General features: G+C 41.1%; 1 protein-coding gene across 6 annotated transcripts in view; it reads left to right on the top strand.

Moving 5' to 3' along the window:
* The first annotated feature begins 27 nt into the window (after nt 1-27).
* The window catches only part of LOC114697940 (WD repeat containing planar cell polarity effector), a 302933-nt gene continuing 288116 nt past the window's right edge, over nt 28-14844 (top strand). For all 6 annotated transcript variants that reach the window (XR_003735273.2, XR_005092299.1, XM_028876333.2 and 3 more), the window contains exon 1: nt 28-472. The gene's annotated coding sequence lies outside the window, so the exon portion shown is untranslated. The remainder of the gene's footprint in view (nt 473-14844) is intronic.

Raw genomic sequence — 14844 nt, 5'->3', positions numbered from 1 at the left:
CATCTCCGTGCATTCCTGACAGTGAGAAACTACAGTTCCCGAAAGGCCCTCCTTTCTGCTTGCTTCGCGGACTGCAAAGTAGTCCCCGGGGCTGAGCCTCTGTGATTGGAGGACGTCCGTGAGCGGAGGGTTTGTGCTGAGGTTGAAACGCCTGACTGACGGAGCTCAGCAATTGGCGGGAGGGGAGGCGTTAACTCGAGGGAGGAGAAACGACCCCTGAGCGACAGCACCCGCCGCGCCACCGAGACTCTGTCCTCCCGCAAGGCTAAACGAGGGAGGCTGAGACCTTACGTTGCGTAAAGGCCGCTCGACCCGGAAACAAACCTTTTAAAAACCCACTCTCTCAGGGGCGGGAGGAATCGACGCGTCCGGAAGAGCGGACAGCTTCACGGTTGCTAGGCGACAAGTCAGGCGCACCTGAGCGCTCTCGGGACCGAGACCCAGAGGAGCTGCGTCCCCGCTCTGCAGGCAGGTGAGCTCGGCCCCGAGGGGGTGTCTCTTCAGTTTGGATCCAGAACAGGGTGCGCCGCTGCCGCACGTTGCCTGAACCCGGGTCGACCTAACGGGCGCGTGGGCGACCTCCCGGGTCCCCTGTTAGTGTCGGGAGCGCGTGGATGCCACAGTGTTCAGGAGAGAGGAGTGCTCTGCAGTTTGCGCCAGGGAGACTTTTCCAAAGTCAAGTCAGGAAGATTTGTTTGTGGAGTGAGCCCCTTCCTTGTAGGAGCTTGTGGTACACGGATCTAACTTTCTCTGCCTTCCGCGAACATTGACACTTTTCACTCGTTCTCTTTCTGGAAACGGGTTGCGTTTTAAAATATCTTGATAAAGTTATGCCAAACTCGTATTTCCAAGGGAGGTTGGGAGACACTGGTTGTTACAGGCAGAATGTTAGCGGCTAAAACAACGGAACAGGCTTTCATTTCATTAAAATGAAAGTTGCTAAGGGAACTGCTGTGTCCTCCAATTTGTTTTGTGTGAATATTCCGAAAGACGTGGTGCTTTGGAGCGGATCAATGCATATGCTATTGGTCTAACTTCAGGATTTTCTGTCACTAGTAAATGAATGCCGAGAGGCTTGACTTTTGTTTTCTTTGGAAGACTTACTATTTGGAGAAAGAAATACAATGCCTTAGAGTCTGTCTTAGAGTTTCTGTTTCTGCAATGAAACATCATGACCAAAAGCATGTGGAGGTAGTCCATCACTGAAGGAAGTCAGGATAGTAACTCAAACAGGGCAGGAACCTGGAGGGTATGACCTGATGCAGAGGCCACGGAGGGATACTGCTTACTGACTTGCTCCTCCTGGTTTGCTCAGTCTGATTTCTTACAGATCTGCCCGCCCCCCACTACCAGCCCAGAGATGGCCCCACCCACAAGGGGCTCGGCCCTCCCCCATGGATCACTAATCAAAAAAAATGCCCTACAGGCTTGCCTACAGCCTGATGTTATGAAAACATGCTTTCACTTGAGAGTACCTCTTAACTTCTGGTTCTAGCTAGTGTCAAGTTGACATAAAACTAACCAGTACAGGGTCCAATGCATGTAGGTTTCAATAGAAAGTACCATACTTGAATGACTCCTTGAATCACTTTGTTAGGTGCTTTTCTTTTGTTCTTGAGCACTGATCTTTTTACATTAGAATGTTGCATCTGTCTCTGTCCACACTTAGCTCGTTCATGGGTTGTATCTCTAAATGCTACCTCTGTCAGAGACTCTCAGATTCCAGGGCACGTCTGTGTACTTGGTGTTTCTACTTAGTTTTCTAATGAGCATCAGTTCTGTTATTTTATGGTATTTCCTACTGAGCAACTATATGTGGAAGCATCACACTCTAGATAGAGATAGCATGACTTGCTCGCAGTCTCCCTTGTTGGTTGAGGGTGAGATTACAGGATTTCCAAGTGAAGAGGGAAGGGCTGGAACTGATTTCATGGGGACTGTGCTAATGGATCTGCCATGGGAACTTAGGATAACAGGCTGAGACACTTGGTTAGGCTCTAGAGGTCAGAAGTGAGCAGGCCGCAGTCACTGTCTTTTACGGATACTGTAGCATGCAACAAAAATTTGTAATCCCCAAAGGCAACACAGCAATCTGGTACCTGTTAAAAGGCTTCTTCTGTGCTTGGAGGGCTTTAATAAGGGGGTGCCGTCTGAGGACAAATGGGTGTTCCGCTAGGCAGCTAGGATGAGGCGACAACTGCATTTATAGTGCCACAGTGTGCTGGTGAGTTTTCATCAATTTTACACAAACTAGAGTCACCTGGGAAGAGAGACACTCTGTTGAGGAACTGCTTCCATCAGAGTAGTCTGTGTACATCTTTGGGTCGTTTTCTTGGTTGCTGATTGTCTTAGTTAGGGTTACTGTTGCTGTGATGAAACACCATAACCAAAAACAACTTGGGGAAGAAAGGCCTACTTGGCTTATGCTTCCACACCATTGTTCATTATTGAAGGAAGTCAGGACAGGAACTCAGAACAGGAACCTGGAGGCAGGAGCTGATGGAGGAGTGCTATTTACTAGCTTGCTCCCCATGGTTTACTCATCCTTCTCATAGAATCCAGGACCACCAGCCCAGGGATGGCCCTACCTACAATGTGTTGGGCCCTCCCCATCAAACACTAACTAAGAAAATGTCCTACGGGCTTTCCTACAGCATGGTCTTGTGGAGGCATTTTCTCAGTAGAGGTTCTGTCCTCCTACTGATTCTAGCTTGGGTCAAGTGGATATAAAACTAGCCAGCACACTGATTGAAGTGACTACCGCCATTCATTCCTGGGCGATAGGCCTCGGCTGTGGGTGAAAGGTAGCTGAGTAAACCAGCAAGCAGTGTTCTATGGTCTTTGCTTCAGTTTCTGCCTTAGCTTCCATTAAGATAGAGTATGATGTGGAAGAGTAAGTTGAAGTAAACCCTTTCCTCCCCCCAGTTGCTTTTGGTCAGTATTTTGTCATAAATTTTGGTGGAAGAAAGTTATTACTCAGAACAGAAGCAGGGGTAGTATATCTTAAGGAACTGTTTCTTTTACCATTAGACTTCCTATGGCATGAATAACTTATGAAATGCTGATGGACCAGGAATGGACCTTGCAAAGACAAGAAAAAAAGCCCAATTTTGCCTCAGCCATTGTCTTTTATCCTGAAAGAATCCATGTTTACAGTCCTGATGTGTTTATCTATAAGACTGTTCAGGTTCAGGTTGTACCAGTAATGGAGGTTGGAGAAAGAGCAGCCTACTAAGGCATTTGAATATTTTAATATGTGCTTCAGGTCTGTGGTGGTCTGAATGAAAATGGCCTCCATCACATGTTTGAATCGTGGTCCCCAGGTAGAACTATTTGGGGAGGGTTGGGGTGGGTGGCCTTGTTGGAGGAGTTGTGTCATAGGGGAGAGCTTTAAAGTTTCAAAAGCGTCCAGCCATCCCCGGTGCACTCTGCCTCCTCTTGGAGGTTTGAGACGTACGTTCTCAGCTGCTCTGCTGCCATCCTTCACTTGGCCATCATGGACTCCAACCCTCTGGAGCCATAGCCCAGTTAACACTTGGTTTGTAGGTTGTCTTGATTGTGGCATTTTGGTACAGCAATATGTTACTAACTCCTACAAGGTCTGTATTCATATATAATTTTTTTGACTTATAATAACTTACCTAGGTTGGTGTTGCTATAACACAATCAATGGATTAAGCAACAAACATTTTTTTCCTCATAATTTTTGGGGCCTGGAAAGTGCAAGATCATAGTATCAGCAAATTTGGTTATTTGTTCATAGATAGATGTATTTTCTTTACCTTTTTCATATGGAAGAAACAGCCAATCCACAGTGCTGTATTTTATCTTGAGATACTTTGTATGAGCTTGTCTTTTTTCTAAGTTCTTGTATTAAACATTCTTTGCAAGTTAAACTTGATAGTAATTCTCATTCCTGTGGAAGGAGGGGAAAAATGTTCCTGGAATTGGCTCCTGTGCTAGGCCATAACCGAGAAGACTGAACTGAGTCACTTATGCAGAATTGCATAATCTGACTGAAACGTCCGGAAGCCAATAATTTCCCCCTGGAAGAATTTTTTTCTGCCGAGAGTGGATAATGAAGTAGACCCATGTGATGCCTGTCAGCCTTCCTAAACAAATAACAAACACCAAAAAATGTCCCCAACCATATGTTCGCCAGTCAGCCTTCAAAATTTATTTTTATTTTTGGATTATAATAGCATCATTTCCCCTTTCCTTTCCTCTCTTCAAACCCTCCATATAGCCTTCCTTGCTTGGTCTTATTTTCTATTCTGTTTCCTTGTTCCTACTTTGGAAAACCTATTATTCTGTCATTGCTCAGTGGGAACTCTCATTTTATTTTGTAGGATAGATTCTGCCCCGATTCTTGAATTACAAATAAAACCCAATTTAACCTGTAACTAAATTGCTGTAATTTTGGCTGTCATCTTTAACCTTCAAGTCCGTGCGTTGGTTCTTCACATCCCACAGCTGTTTCTCCCAAAGCCTCCCTTCTTTGCCAGAGCCCAGGCCTCTTACTAGCCAACATCCAGTTCTTCTCACAGTTCTCATTTCAGATTCTTGTTTGTCTGAAGTCTTTTTCTTATTTTTTTCCTCCTGTGTATGTGTGTGTGGTTTGCATCTGTTGAGTACACATGTGTCTGCAGACACTCTTGTGTGTGTGTATGGATGTGCACGTGGGTAGAGGCCCAAGATTGACTTAGGAGTCTTCTTGATCTCTCTCCACCTTATTCCCTTGAGCAGGGTCTCTCCCTGAACCCTCTCTCACCTATCTGACTGGTCTAGAAGCACTTGCTTCTGGGATCTCCACTGTCTGCCTTCTACTGCTGGAATTCCAGCTGGGCCACCATGCCCACCTGGAGTTTATGTGGATCCAGATTCCTGTTTGCATGCTTATATAGCAAGTGCTTAACATTGAGCCATCTGCCAGCCCTGGCTTAATGTTTTAAAACAATGAACATGACTATATCTGTTTTGATATATATATTTCTGGGAAAATGATAGACGAGTTTATGTTTAGATATCAGTATTTTTACATAAAAAATTAATTAAGAGTATATAAATCAAGTATTTTTTTTACAGTATTTTGTGTTAGTAGGTGGAAAGGAGAAGTATGAACAGATTTATTATTAATAATTTATGTGACTTTATAACTATAAAATATATCCACGTGTACAAGAATAAGTACAAGCACATTTTACCTATGAGGCATCCTAGGGCTCACAAGATCTTTTATAGTATAAAATTATTTACCCTCATACTGATTTTATTTGTAGCATATGTGAAATTGGCATACATTTTAGGTCTTTTTAAAATGTAAAATCAGCCGGGCGGTGGTGGCGCACGCCTTTAATCCCAGCACTCGGGAGGCAGAGCCAGCGGATCGCTGTGAGTTCGAGGCAGCTGGCTACAAGTGAGCTCAGGAAAGGCGCAAAGCTGCGCAGAGAAACCCTGTCTCAAAAAAACCAAAAAAAAAAAAAAATGTAAAATCAAACTTTTAAGCCTTTTGTATTGTTCTGTTTTTGTTGTTTGAAACAAGATCTCAAACTAGAATTCATTATATAGTTCAGAATGGCGTTGAACTCACAGCAGTCCTCTTTCCTTAGCCTCCTGAGTACTAACTAGGGTTACATGTGTGAGACACTGCACTCAGATGGACTGTTGAACTTTTATGTAATTATTTTGTTGTAATCTGATTTCCTCTTACTGAAAGTAGCTGGTTAGACAGTAACAGAAAGAAACCCTTACTGCTGTTGGCTTAATTAGCTGCATTTTTATAGATCTGTACTTTGCTACCGCAGCCATGTATAACACAGGCATGATAATACAGCGTAGAAGAGTATGAATAAAAGTAGAATCATTTAAAAAGAAAGGTTAACATTTGTGAGATAAATCAGAAACTGATTATTATAAATATTTTTTAAGTGAAAGAGTATACAGGCCTAAATAGTGACTTAGCTAAAAAGAAGTTTGACATATCCTTTTTTAAACATAAGAATAATGTGATTAATCTTGGAAATCCTTTGGTTTAGATGACATGCAGAACATTTTTAAAAGTAGAAAGTCTTTCTAAAATGGATACGTAGCATTTTAAAAAACAATTATCACATTTAATTCAGCATGTCTGAAGCATAGTTAAACCTCAGATCAAACTTAGTCAAGGCAAAAAAAAAAACTCTTATAATTGAACTTAAAATTATAATCACATTGAGAACCACTTTATTACTATTTCATATGTACACACAGTTTATGTATATTCCATAGCACACATGTACAGACGCCCACCCCATACTCTCATACAAGGAAACCCTGCCTGTTTGCATGTCCTGCTGTGTAGACTGTGCTGACCTCTGTGTCCTGCCAGCTCCGCTGACAGCTGCGGAAGAGGCTCACCTGCAGAGACTGGACTGCGTTTTCAGGAGTGCTCAAGTGCAGAAGGTCTTAACAGTCATGTGACCGTCATGTAATCGAGTTGCTGTTCGTGGACAAAAGGAAGAACTCAGTGGACTTAGTAGCTAGGTCATTCTTTTTATGAAAAATATGTTTACTAAATTTGTATTTGTTGCTTATACCGCGCGCTAGTGTGTGTGTGTGTGTGTGTGTGTGTGTGTGTGTGTGTGATTGTGCATGTATGCAGGTGTGTCACAGCATGCACATGGAGGTCAGAGGACAATTTGTGGGAGTTGGTTTTACTCCTTCCATGATAAGGGTCTTAGGGAGTCAATCAAGTTGTCAGGCTTTGGGGAAAGCCCTTCTACCCACTAAACTGTCAGTCTCCCTACCTTCTTTTTTTTTAAAGATGTATTTATTTATTAAGTGTACAGTGTTCCGTCTGCATGTGTGTCTGCAGGCCAGAAGAGGGCGCCAGATCTCATTACAGGTGGTTGTGAGCCACCATGTGGTTGCTGGTAATTGAACTCAGAACCTTTGGAAGAGCAGCCAATGCTCTTAACCTCTGAGCCATCTCTCCAGATGAAATAGGAGAAAACAATCCACCAGGATTCTTTTTGACAATTACATTTTTTCTGGGCATATCAGCAATCTAATCTTATTTTTTTTTCATTTAATTGGAAGTAAAAATTAATTAGTTTTTATTCTGCTTAGCCATGTGACCTTGAATGCACTTCTTGGTCTCTGTAAGCCTTAGTTTGCTTGGTATGATAACACAGAATGACCATTAGGTCTGGAAACAAAATGGAGCAATTGTTCTTGCATAGATACCCACCTAAATCAAGTGATGTAGATGATGCTTCTAAGTCCTGCTTTTAAGAGTAGAACTCTGAAAATAACTTATATATCCAGAATTAATACAGAAGGCTGGTCACTTTTAATCCCAGCACTCAGGAGGCTGACAAAGTTGGAATCCAGCCAGGGCTACATAGTGATACCCTGTCTCAGATAAATAAAAAATGAAAAATATGTAGGACGTGAATAGACTGCAGAATATATATTCATATGGATAGACATTAAAATGCAACATTGAATGAAAAATTTGCATTATTTATGATCCTATTTTTATAAAAAATTATATAAATGCTATGGTTTGGACATATTGTACTACCAAAAGTTGATATGTTGGAGACTGGTTGCCAGTGCAAGCAAGGTGATGAGGACTCCTTTAAGAGGTGGGGACCATGGCAGGTCCTTAGGTCATAAGGCCATTGTCTTCAGAAGAGATTAATACCCATCTCTCAGGAGAAGTCAGGTCTCTTGGACTGGATTTGTCACTGTGATATTGTTGAGTTGTACAGGAGAACTATGGCGTTTGGCTTCTAGTGCATGCATTTGTGCTGTAATCCCCAAAGAGACAACCCTAAGTGTTATCATCTTGGATGTCCTAAAAGATCAAAGTCCTTAGGCTCTAAAATCTCAGAATATAATGCTGAAAAAAATAGCAATAGTTACTCTAAGACTTTTACATTTCTAGGAGAATTGTTTGAGAAACATAAAAATACAACAAACCCCTCATAGGCCATGTTTCACAATGAGAGCCCACATATTTTCACAAGCGCAAACTCCCAGGTATTCTAAAGACAGTCATGTCTTTAGATATGACACTGGTAAGCAGAAAAGTTATATTCATAAATAGGCCGCAAGCCGAAGTGTGTAAATATATATCACTATGTGGGTAATGCTATCCAGCTTTGCAATGCAGTCATCTGAAACCTAACACGTTTGATCAAATCATTGAGAAAAACCACAACAGGCTATCAAGAAGCTTCAGTGGGTAGAGACACTTGCTGTATGAGCCTCATGACCCGAGTTTGATCCCTGTGGAAGAAGAGAACTGACTGAAGAGTAGCCCTCTGACTTCCATATGTGTATTAGTATTTCATATATTCAGAGCTCTCTTCTTCCTTACTTAAAAAACAGTCCAGAACACATCCTCACTGCATCTGTAAGGAACTCACTAAAGAACCAATGCCTTGGCAGATGTCACCTTTCATAATGCAAACACATGAAGGAGATGTTGCTTCATTTATTTGAGAGGTTTCAGCATTCACATACACACACAAACCCGCACTCTTTCAAGTAAACCAAATTTGCAAAATGTGTGTTGGGTGAATTAGAAGTATTGTTATTAGGGATAAAGTGTAGAAAGAGCAGAGAGTGTCCATTGTTCTTCATGGAAATTGCAGTCTTGTGGAAAGTAGAGAGAGGTAGTCAGTCATAAATGCGTCATTACAATCTGTAAACACCGTGAGGGAGTTCAGATTGTAATATAATGGTAAGGTAAAAGGTCTACACATTACAGTATTGGTCAACTGCTTTTATAAATTGATAGCTATTAGATTTTCTTTACCTTTTATTTTAATAACTTGACATTGATGTACATAGTAGGTATTAGTTATTTAAGTCTCTTATGCCATTTGGAGAATATTTGAACAGGCCTTTTCTAAGGTTTTATCTTACGACAATGGAAAAAAATATGTTCAGATAAATTGCTGTGGTGCCAATCATTGCCCTTAAATACACAGCCCTAAGTATAACCCTCCCCCAGAGTAGTAGTTGTGGATTTCAAGATTTAGGTTTCCATGATTTCAACAATTAGAAGTTTAATATTTTCAGATTGTGATTTGGGGGAGTTTAGACTTTAAAGATTTTGACCCTTTGGGATTTCAAGTTGTGACTTCAGCATTTGAATTGTCTTTGGAATTATGATTTGTACTGCTTTCACACATGCCACGTGTCTGTTATTGTTAGGACATGTCACAGAGATATCCCCAAACATGGTCACCTAATTTTGGACTTTCAGCCTCCAAAGCTATGAGCTAAAATAAGCTCTTTCTAAAGTAGCCAACCTCAGGTATTTTGTTATAGCAAAACAGTAGACTAAGGCTGTAGTGATTACTCTTACTCAAGATTTCATCCACATCTTGTAAACTAGTAAGGAAGGTCAGAGGAATGAGTAATTAAGAATTGAGGATGTTGGTTGTTGATGGTTGAGAGAAAGAAGTTACTGGGGTCTTCAAACTGTTGTTCATTTGTTTCTGTAAGGTGCACTGAGTATGAGGATATTTTCAAAAACATTAATTGACTTTTAAAGATTTATTTTATTTTGAATTATGTATGTGTGTCTTCTGTGTGGGTATATGATTGTTTTTTCGTGGGCCTTATGGTTGTCTCATGAGCTGTTAGTACTTAGCTAAATCCTTAAGGGGAGCCCTCAGGAGTTCTTTGTAGCTTGCTCTCTCCTGGGCCCTCTCCAGAGACAACATTTTGTCCTCCTGGGTTTGAGCTCTGTCTCCTCAGCTCAGCTTGCTCTGTTTACCCCTCTGTGTCCTGAAGCTTTCCTTTTACAAGGCAGCTGGATATGGCTGTGGCCTTTTATTTCCTCCTTTTTGGGGAACAAGAATATTCTTTCTTTTATACCTCACATTCTCCTTTATCTTGGAAGTATGTAGAATTTACCAAAAAATAGTAAAAAGCACTTTTCAGTTCCCTTTCAACCCGATTTACTAACAGTTAACAAATCCCGTCACATTTACTTTTTCACACATCGCCCACCACTGCACCCTCCCCTGCCAGACATTATTCTTGAGAGTGACTTGCAGACATCATGCCCTGTATAAACTTAGTGTGTGTTTTCTAAGCACAAAGGATCTTTCATATCACCATCAGATAGTTAGGAGATTCGGACTTGATGGACACCCTTGTTTCATATTGTTTCCCTTTCTGTGATCAAGTGTCTGACAGGAAACAACTCAAGGAAAGAAGAGCTGATCTTGGCTACAGTTTGGAGTCTGTTGTGGTAAAGAAGGATGGTGGCAGACATGACCCTGCTGGTCATACAGCATCCTCAGAAGTAGGGTGAGATGGATGCTGGTGTTGTCTTGCTTTCTCCTTTTAAGTCCGTCTCCAGTTGCATCCTTTGGAATGTTGCCCTTCCCGTCCCAACCTAATCTAGAAAACCTCACATTTGTGTGCTGTGTGAGTCTAGATTCTGTCAGGTTGACAGGCAGTGTTAACCATCACATATACTCCCATGTTCACATTTTGACAGTTTTTTCAATGTTTCTCAACATTCTCTTGGATATAGGGTCATCCTATAATTTATTGAATTATTAATAGTCAGTTGTCTTTAATCGCCTATAATTTGTAACAGCCCCCTGCCTTTCATGATGCTAATACTGATATTTAAGTTGGTTTCATAGTATGACTTTTAATTTTTTTAAATTGAAAATAGATTCTTTTCTCATACAATACATCCTGATTATAGTTTCACCTCCCTCTACTCCTCCCACTTCCTTCCCACCTGCCTTCCCCTTTGATCCACTCCCTTTTTGTTTCTCATTAGAAAAGAACAGGCTTCTAAGAGATAACAACCAATTTGACAAAAATAAAATATAATGAGATGAAGCAAAAACTGTCATAATGAAGTTGAACATGGCAACTCAACAGGAGGAAAAGAGTCCCAAGAGTAGGCAAAAGAGTTGGAGACCCACTCATTCTCATAGTCCCATAAAAATACTAAGTTAACAGCTATAGTATATTCACAGAGGACCTGGTGTGTAGACTCATGTAGGCTCTGTCCTTGCTGTTTTGGTCTCTGTGAGCTCATGTGAGCCTTGCTTAGTTGATTCAGAGGGCCTTGTTCTCCTGGTGTCCTCCATACAGTCTTTTCACTTCCTCTTCCACAGGGTTCCCTAAGCTCTGAGGGAAGATATTTGATGGAGACCTGCCATTTAGACTCTCCCTCAATGCCATGTCTGGCTGTGGATCTCTGTATTTGTCGCTATTGCTGCTGGAGGAAGCTTCTCTGATGACGACTAGAAATGGTGCTGATCTATGAGTATAGCCGAATATCATTAGGAGTCATTGAGGTGTTTTCTTTTTTTTTTTTTTTTCTTTTTTTTTTTTTTTTGGTTTTTCGAGACAGGGTTTCTCTGTGTAGCTTTGCGCCTTTCCTGGAACTCACTTGGTAGCCCAGGCTGGCCTTGAACTCACAGAGATCCGCCTGGCTCTGCCTCCCAAGTGCTGGGATTAAAGGCATGTGCTACCACCGCCCGGCTGTTTTTTGTTTTTTAAACCAGTCAAGTTTGGTCTCTGGCCTATCTAGTCTCTGGTTCTTGGCTACCCAAGCAGTATGTGATATAAATTCCTTTTTGTAGAATGGGCCTTAAGTCAAAGCAGACATTGGTTGACTACTCTGAAAAGTTCTGTACCACCATTGCCCTAGCATATTTTGTAGGCAGGGTTGGTGTCCATGTTTCTCCTTTGGTAGCCAGCAGAATACTTTCCCACACCAAAGAGACTAGAATGTAGGGGTGAAGGCTCCATGTAGGCACTAGCTTGAATTCTTCGTGCTCAATGAGTTGTGTGGATGTTGTCCTTGGCAATCCCCCTGCCCCATCAGTTTGTGGAGACCCATTGTCTTAGCACCAGACAATGTTTGGTGATATCTATGGGACCTCTTGGACTAAAGCTCAATTGAATGCAACCCAGGCCAGCCACCGGAAGCTTTGCCTGGCGTCTCTGGCTGGTTGAGACTTCATATGCCCCATTACTAGGAGTCATCATTAAGATCATCTTCATAGATTCCAGGAAGTTTCTACTGCACTAGGTTTCTACTCCATCTCCCAAAGCCCCCTAGTAATCTCTCACCCTATCCCCCTTACCTGACTCCCCCGCTCTCATCCTCATCTTTCATAGTCTGCCTTTAAAGTCTGCTCTATTTCCCCCTCCTAGGAAAATGCTTATACTCCCCACTAGACCCTCCACCTAACCTCTCCAGATTTACGAATTATATCTTATCATTTACTTAACAACAAATACATGCCTTATTTATTTTGTGGGTTTGAATTACCTTACTCATGATGTTTTTTTTCCTAGTTCCATCCATTTGCCTGCAAATTTCATGAGGTCATTTTTTTTTTTAAACAGCTGGATAATACTTCATTGTGTACCACATTTTCTTTATCTATTCTTATGTTCAGGGAATCTAGGTTGTTTCTAGTTTTCTGGCTATTATAAGTGAAGCTCCAGTGAACATGCTTAAGCAGGTGTCCTTGTGGTAGGATGAAGTGTTCTTTGGGTTTATGCCCAAGAGTGGTGTAGCTGGATCTTAAGGTAGATTGATTCCCATCCCTCTGAGGAAACACCATACTGATTTCCATAATGGCTGTACAAGTTTGCACTTCCACCAGCAATGGAGGAGTGTTCCCCTTGTTTTAGATCCTTGCCAGCATGAGCTGTCACTTGTGTTATTGATCTTAGCCATTCTGACAGGCATAAGATGGAATCTCAAAGTAGTTTTTATTTGCATTTCCCTGATGGCTAAGGATATTGGACATTTCTTTAAGGGTTTCTCAGCCATTTGAGATTCCTCTATTGAGAATTCTCTGTAGCATGAATCTTAAAGGGTCTTATTAATAAAAACAAACCTGGAACCAGATATTGGGGTGAATGCTAAAAGATCAGAGAAACAGAACAAGCCACATTCAACCTCACCTTGCCAATTCCTCAGCTGATCTTGTTTCATCAGACTGGAAGCCTGAATCCTCATCCAAATGGATCTCAGCTGAACTGCTGCTAAAAAGCCTAAAGTTTAAAAGCTCTAGTTCCTGGTTATCACGCCTTATATACCTTTCTGCTTCCTGCCATCACTTCCTGGGATTAAAGGTGTGTGCCACCATGCCTGTGCTCAGTTTCCAGTGTGGCCTTAAAATCACAGAGATCTGTATGGATCTTTGCCTCCAGAATGCTAGGATTAAAGGCATGCTACCACTGCCTAACTTCTATGTTTAATATTGTGGCTGTTCTGTTCTCTGACCCCCAGATAAGTTTATTGGGGTGCACAATATATCAACCACAATTCTCAGTTTAGATCTGTACCCCATTTCTAAAAATTGGATTATTTGTTTTTTTTGATATCTAGTTTCTTGAGTCTTTTATGCATTTTGAATATTAGTCCTCCATCAGATGTGGAGTTGCTAAAAATCTTTTCCTATTCTGTAGACTGCTACTTTGCTTTGTTCTATTGATGGTGTCCTTTGCCTTACAAAAGCTTTTCAGTTTCATGAGGTTCCATTATTAATTGTTGATCTTAGTGCCAGTGCTATGAGTGTTCTGTTCAGAAAGTTGTCTCCGTGTCAATGAGTTCAGAGCTATTCACCATTTCCTCTTTTACCAAGTTCCGTGTATCTGGTTTTATGTTGAGGTTTTCGATTTGTTTGGAGTTGAGTTTTGTTTAGGGTGATAAATACAGATCTATTTTCATTCTTCTATCTGCAGCCATCCAGTTTGATCAGCACTATTTGCTGAAGATGCTATTTTTCTTCCAGTGTGTACTTCTGGTTTCTTTATTAAAAAAAAAAATTAGGTATCCATATGTTTGAACTCATGTCTGGGTCTTCAGTTTGATTCCATTGATCAACATGTCTGTTTTTATGCCAATACCATGTGGTTTTTATTATTATAGCTCTGTAGTGCAACTTGAAATCAGGAATGGTGAGACCTCCAGCAGAGTTTTTGTTGTTGTTGTTCAGGATTGTTTGGCTATTCTAGGGTTTTTGTTTTTCTATATAAAGTTGAGAATTACCCTATTGTTGTTGTTTTGCTCTTTTTGGGGGCCTGCCACCCAGCTCCCAATAAATCACACATGGAAGCTTATTAATATTTATAAATTCCTGGCCTTAGCTTGGCTTGTTTCTTGTCAGCTTTTCTTAACTTTAAATTATCCCATCTACCTTTTGTCTCTCAGCTTTTTCCTTTCTCTTACTTCTGTATATCTTCCTGTTACTCTTATTCCTTGGCTGGCTGTGCAGTGGGTGGCTGGCCCCTGGCATCCCCCTCCCTTGTTCTCTTGCTGCTCCTTTTTCTCCTCCCAGATTTCTCCTTCTATTAATTCTTTCTGCCTGCCAGCCCTGGCTGTCTTTTCTCCTGCCTTGCTATAGGCCATTCAATTCTTTATTAGACCACCAAATGTTTTAGACAGGCAAAGTAGCACATCTTCACAGAGCTAAACAAATGCAACATAAACAAAAGTAACATACCTTAAAATAATATTCCCCAATATTACTCTTTCAAGATCTGTGAAGAATTGTGTTGGAATTTTTATGGGAATTGCCTTGAATCTGTAGATTGCTTTTTGGTAGGATGGACCTTTTTACTATGTTGATCCTACCAATCCATGAACATGGGAGATCTTTCCATCTTCTGACATCATCTTCAATTTTTTTCCCAAAGGCTTCAGGTTTTTACCATACAAGTCTTTTTCTTGCTTGGTTAGTGTTACCCCAAAATATACTCATTATTTGAGGCTATTGTGAAAGGTATTGTTTTCTTGATTTCCTTTTTAGTCCATTGTTATTTGTATATAGAAGAGCTACTGATAATTTT

The sequence above is a fragment of the Peromyscus leucopus genome, chromosome 10, assembly GCF_004664715.2.
Source record: "Peromyscus leucopus breed LL Stock chromosome 10, UCI_PerLeu_2.1, whole genome shotgun sequence".
Classification (NCBI taxonomy): Eukaryota; Metazoa; Chordata; class Mammalia; order Rodentia; family Cricetidae; genus Peromyscus; species Peromyscus leucopus.
This window is presented reverse-complemented; position numbering and strand designations above follow the sequence as displayed.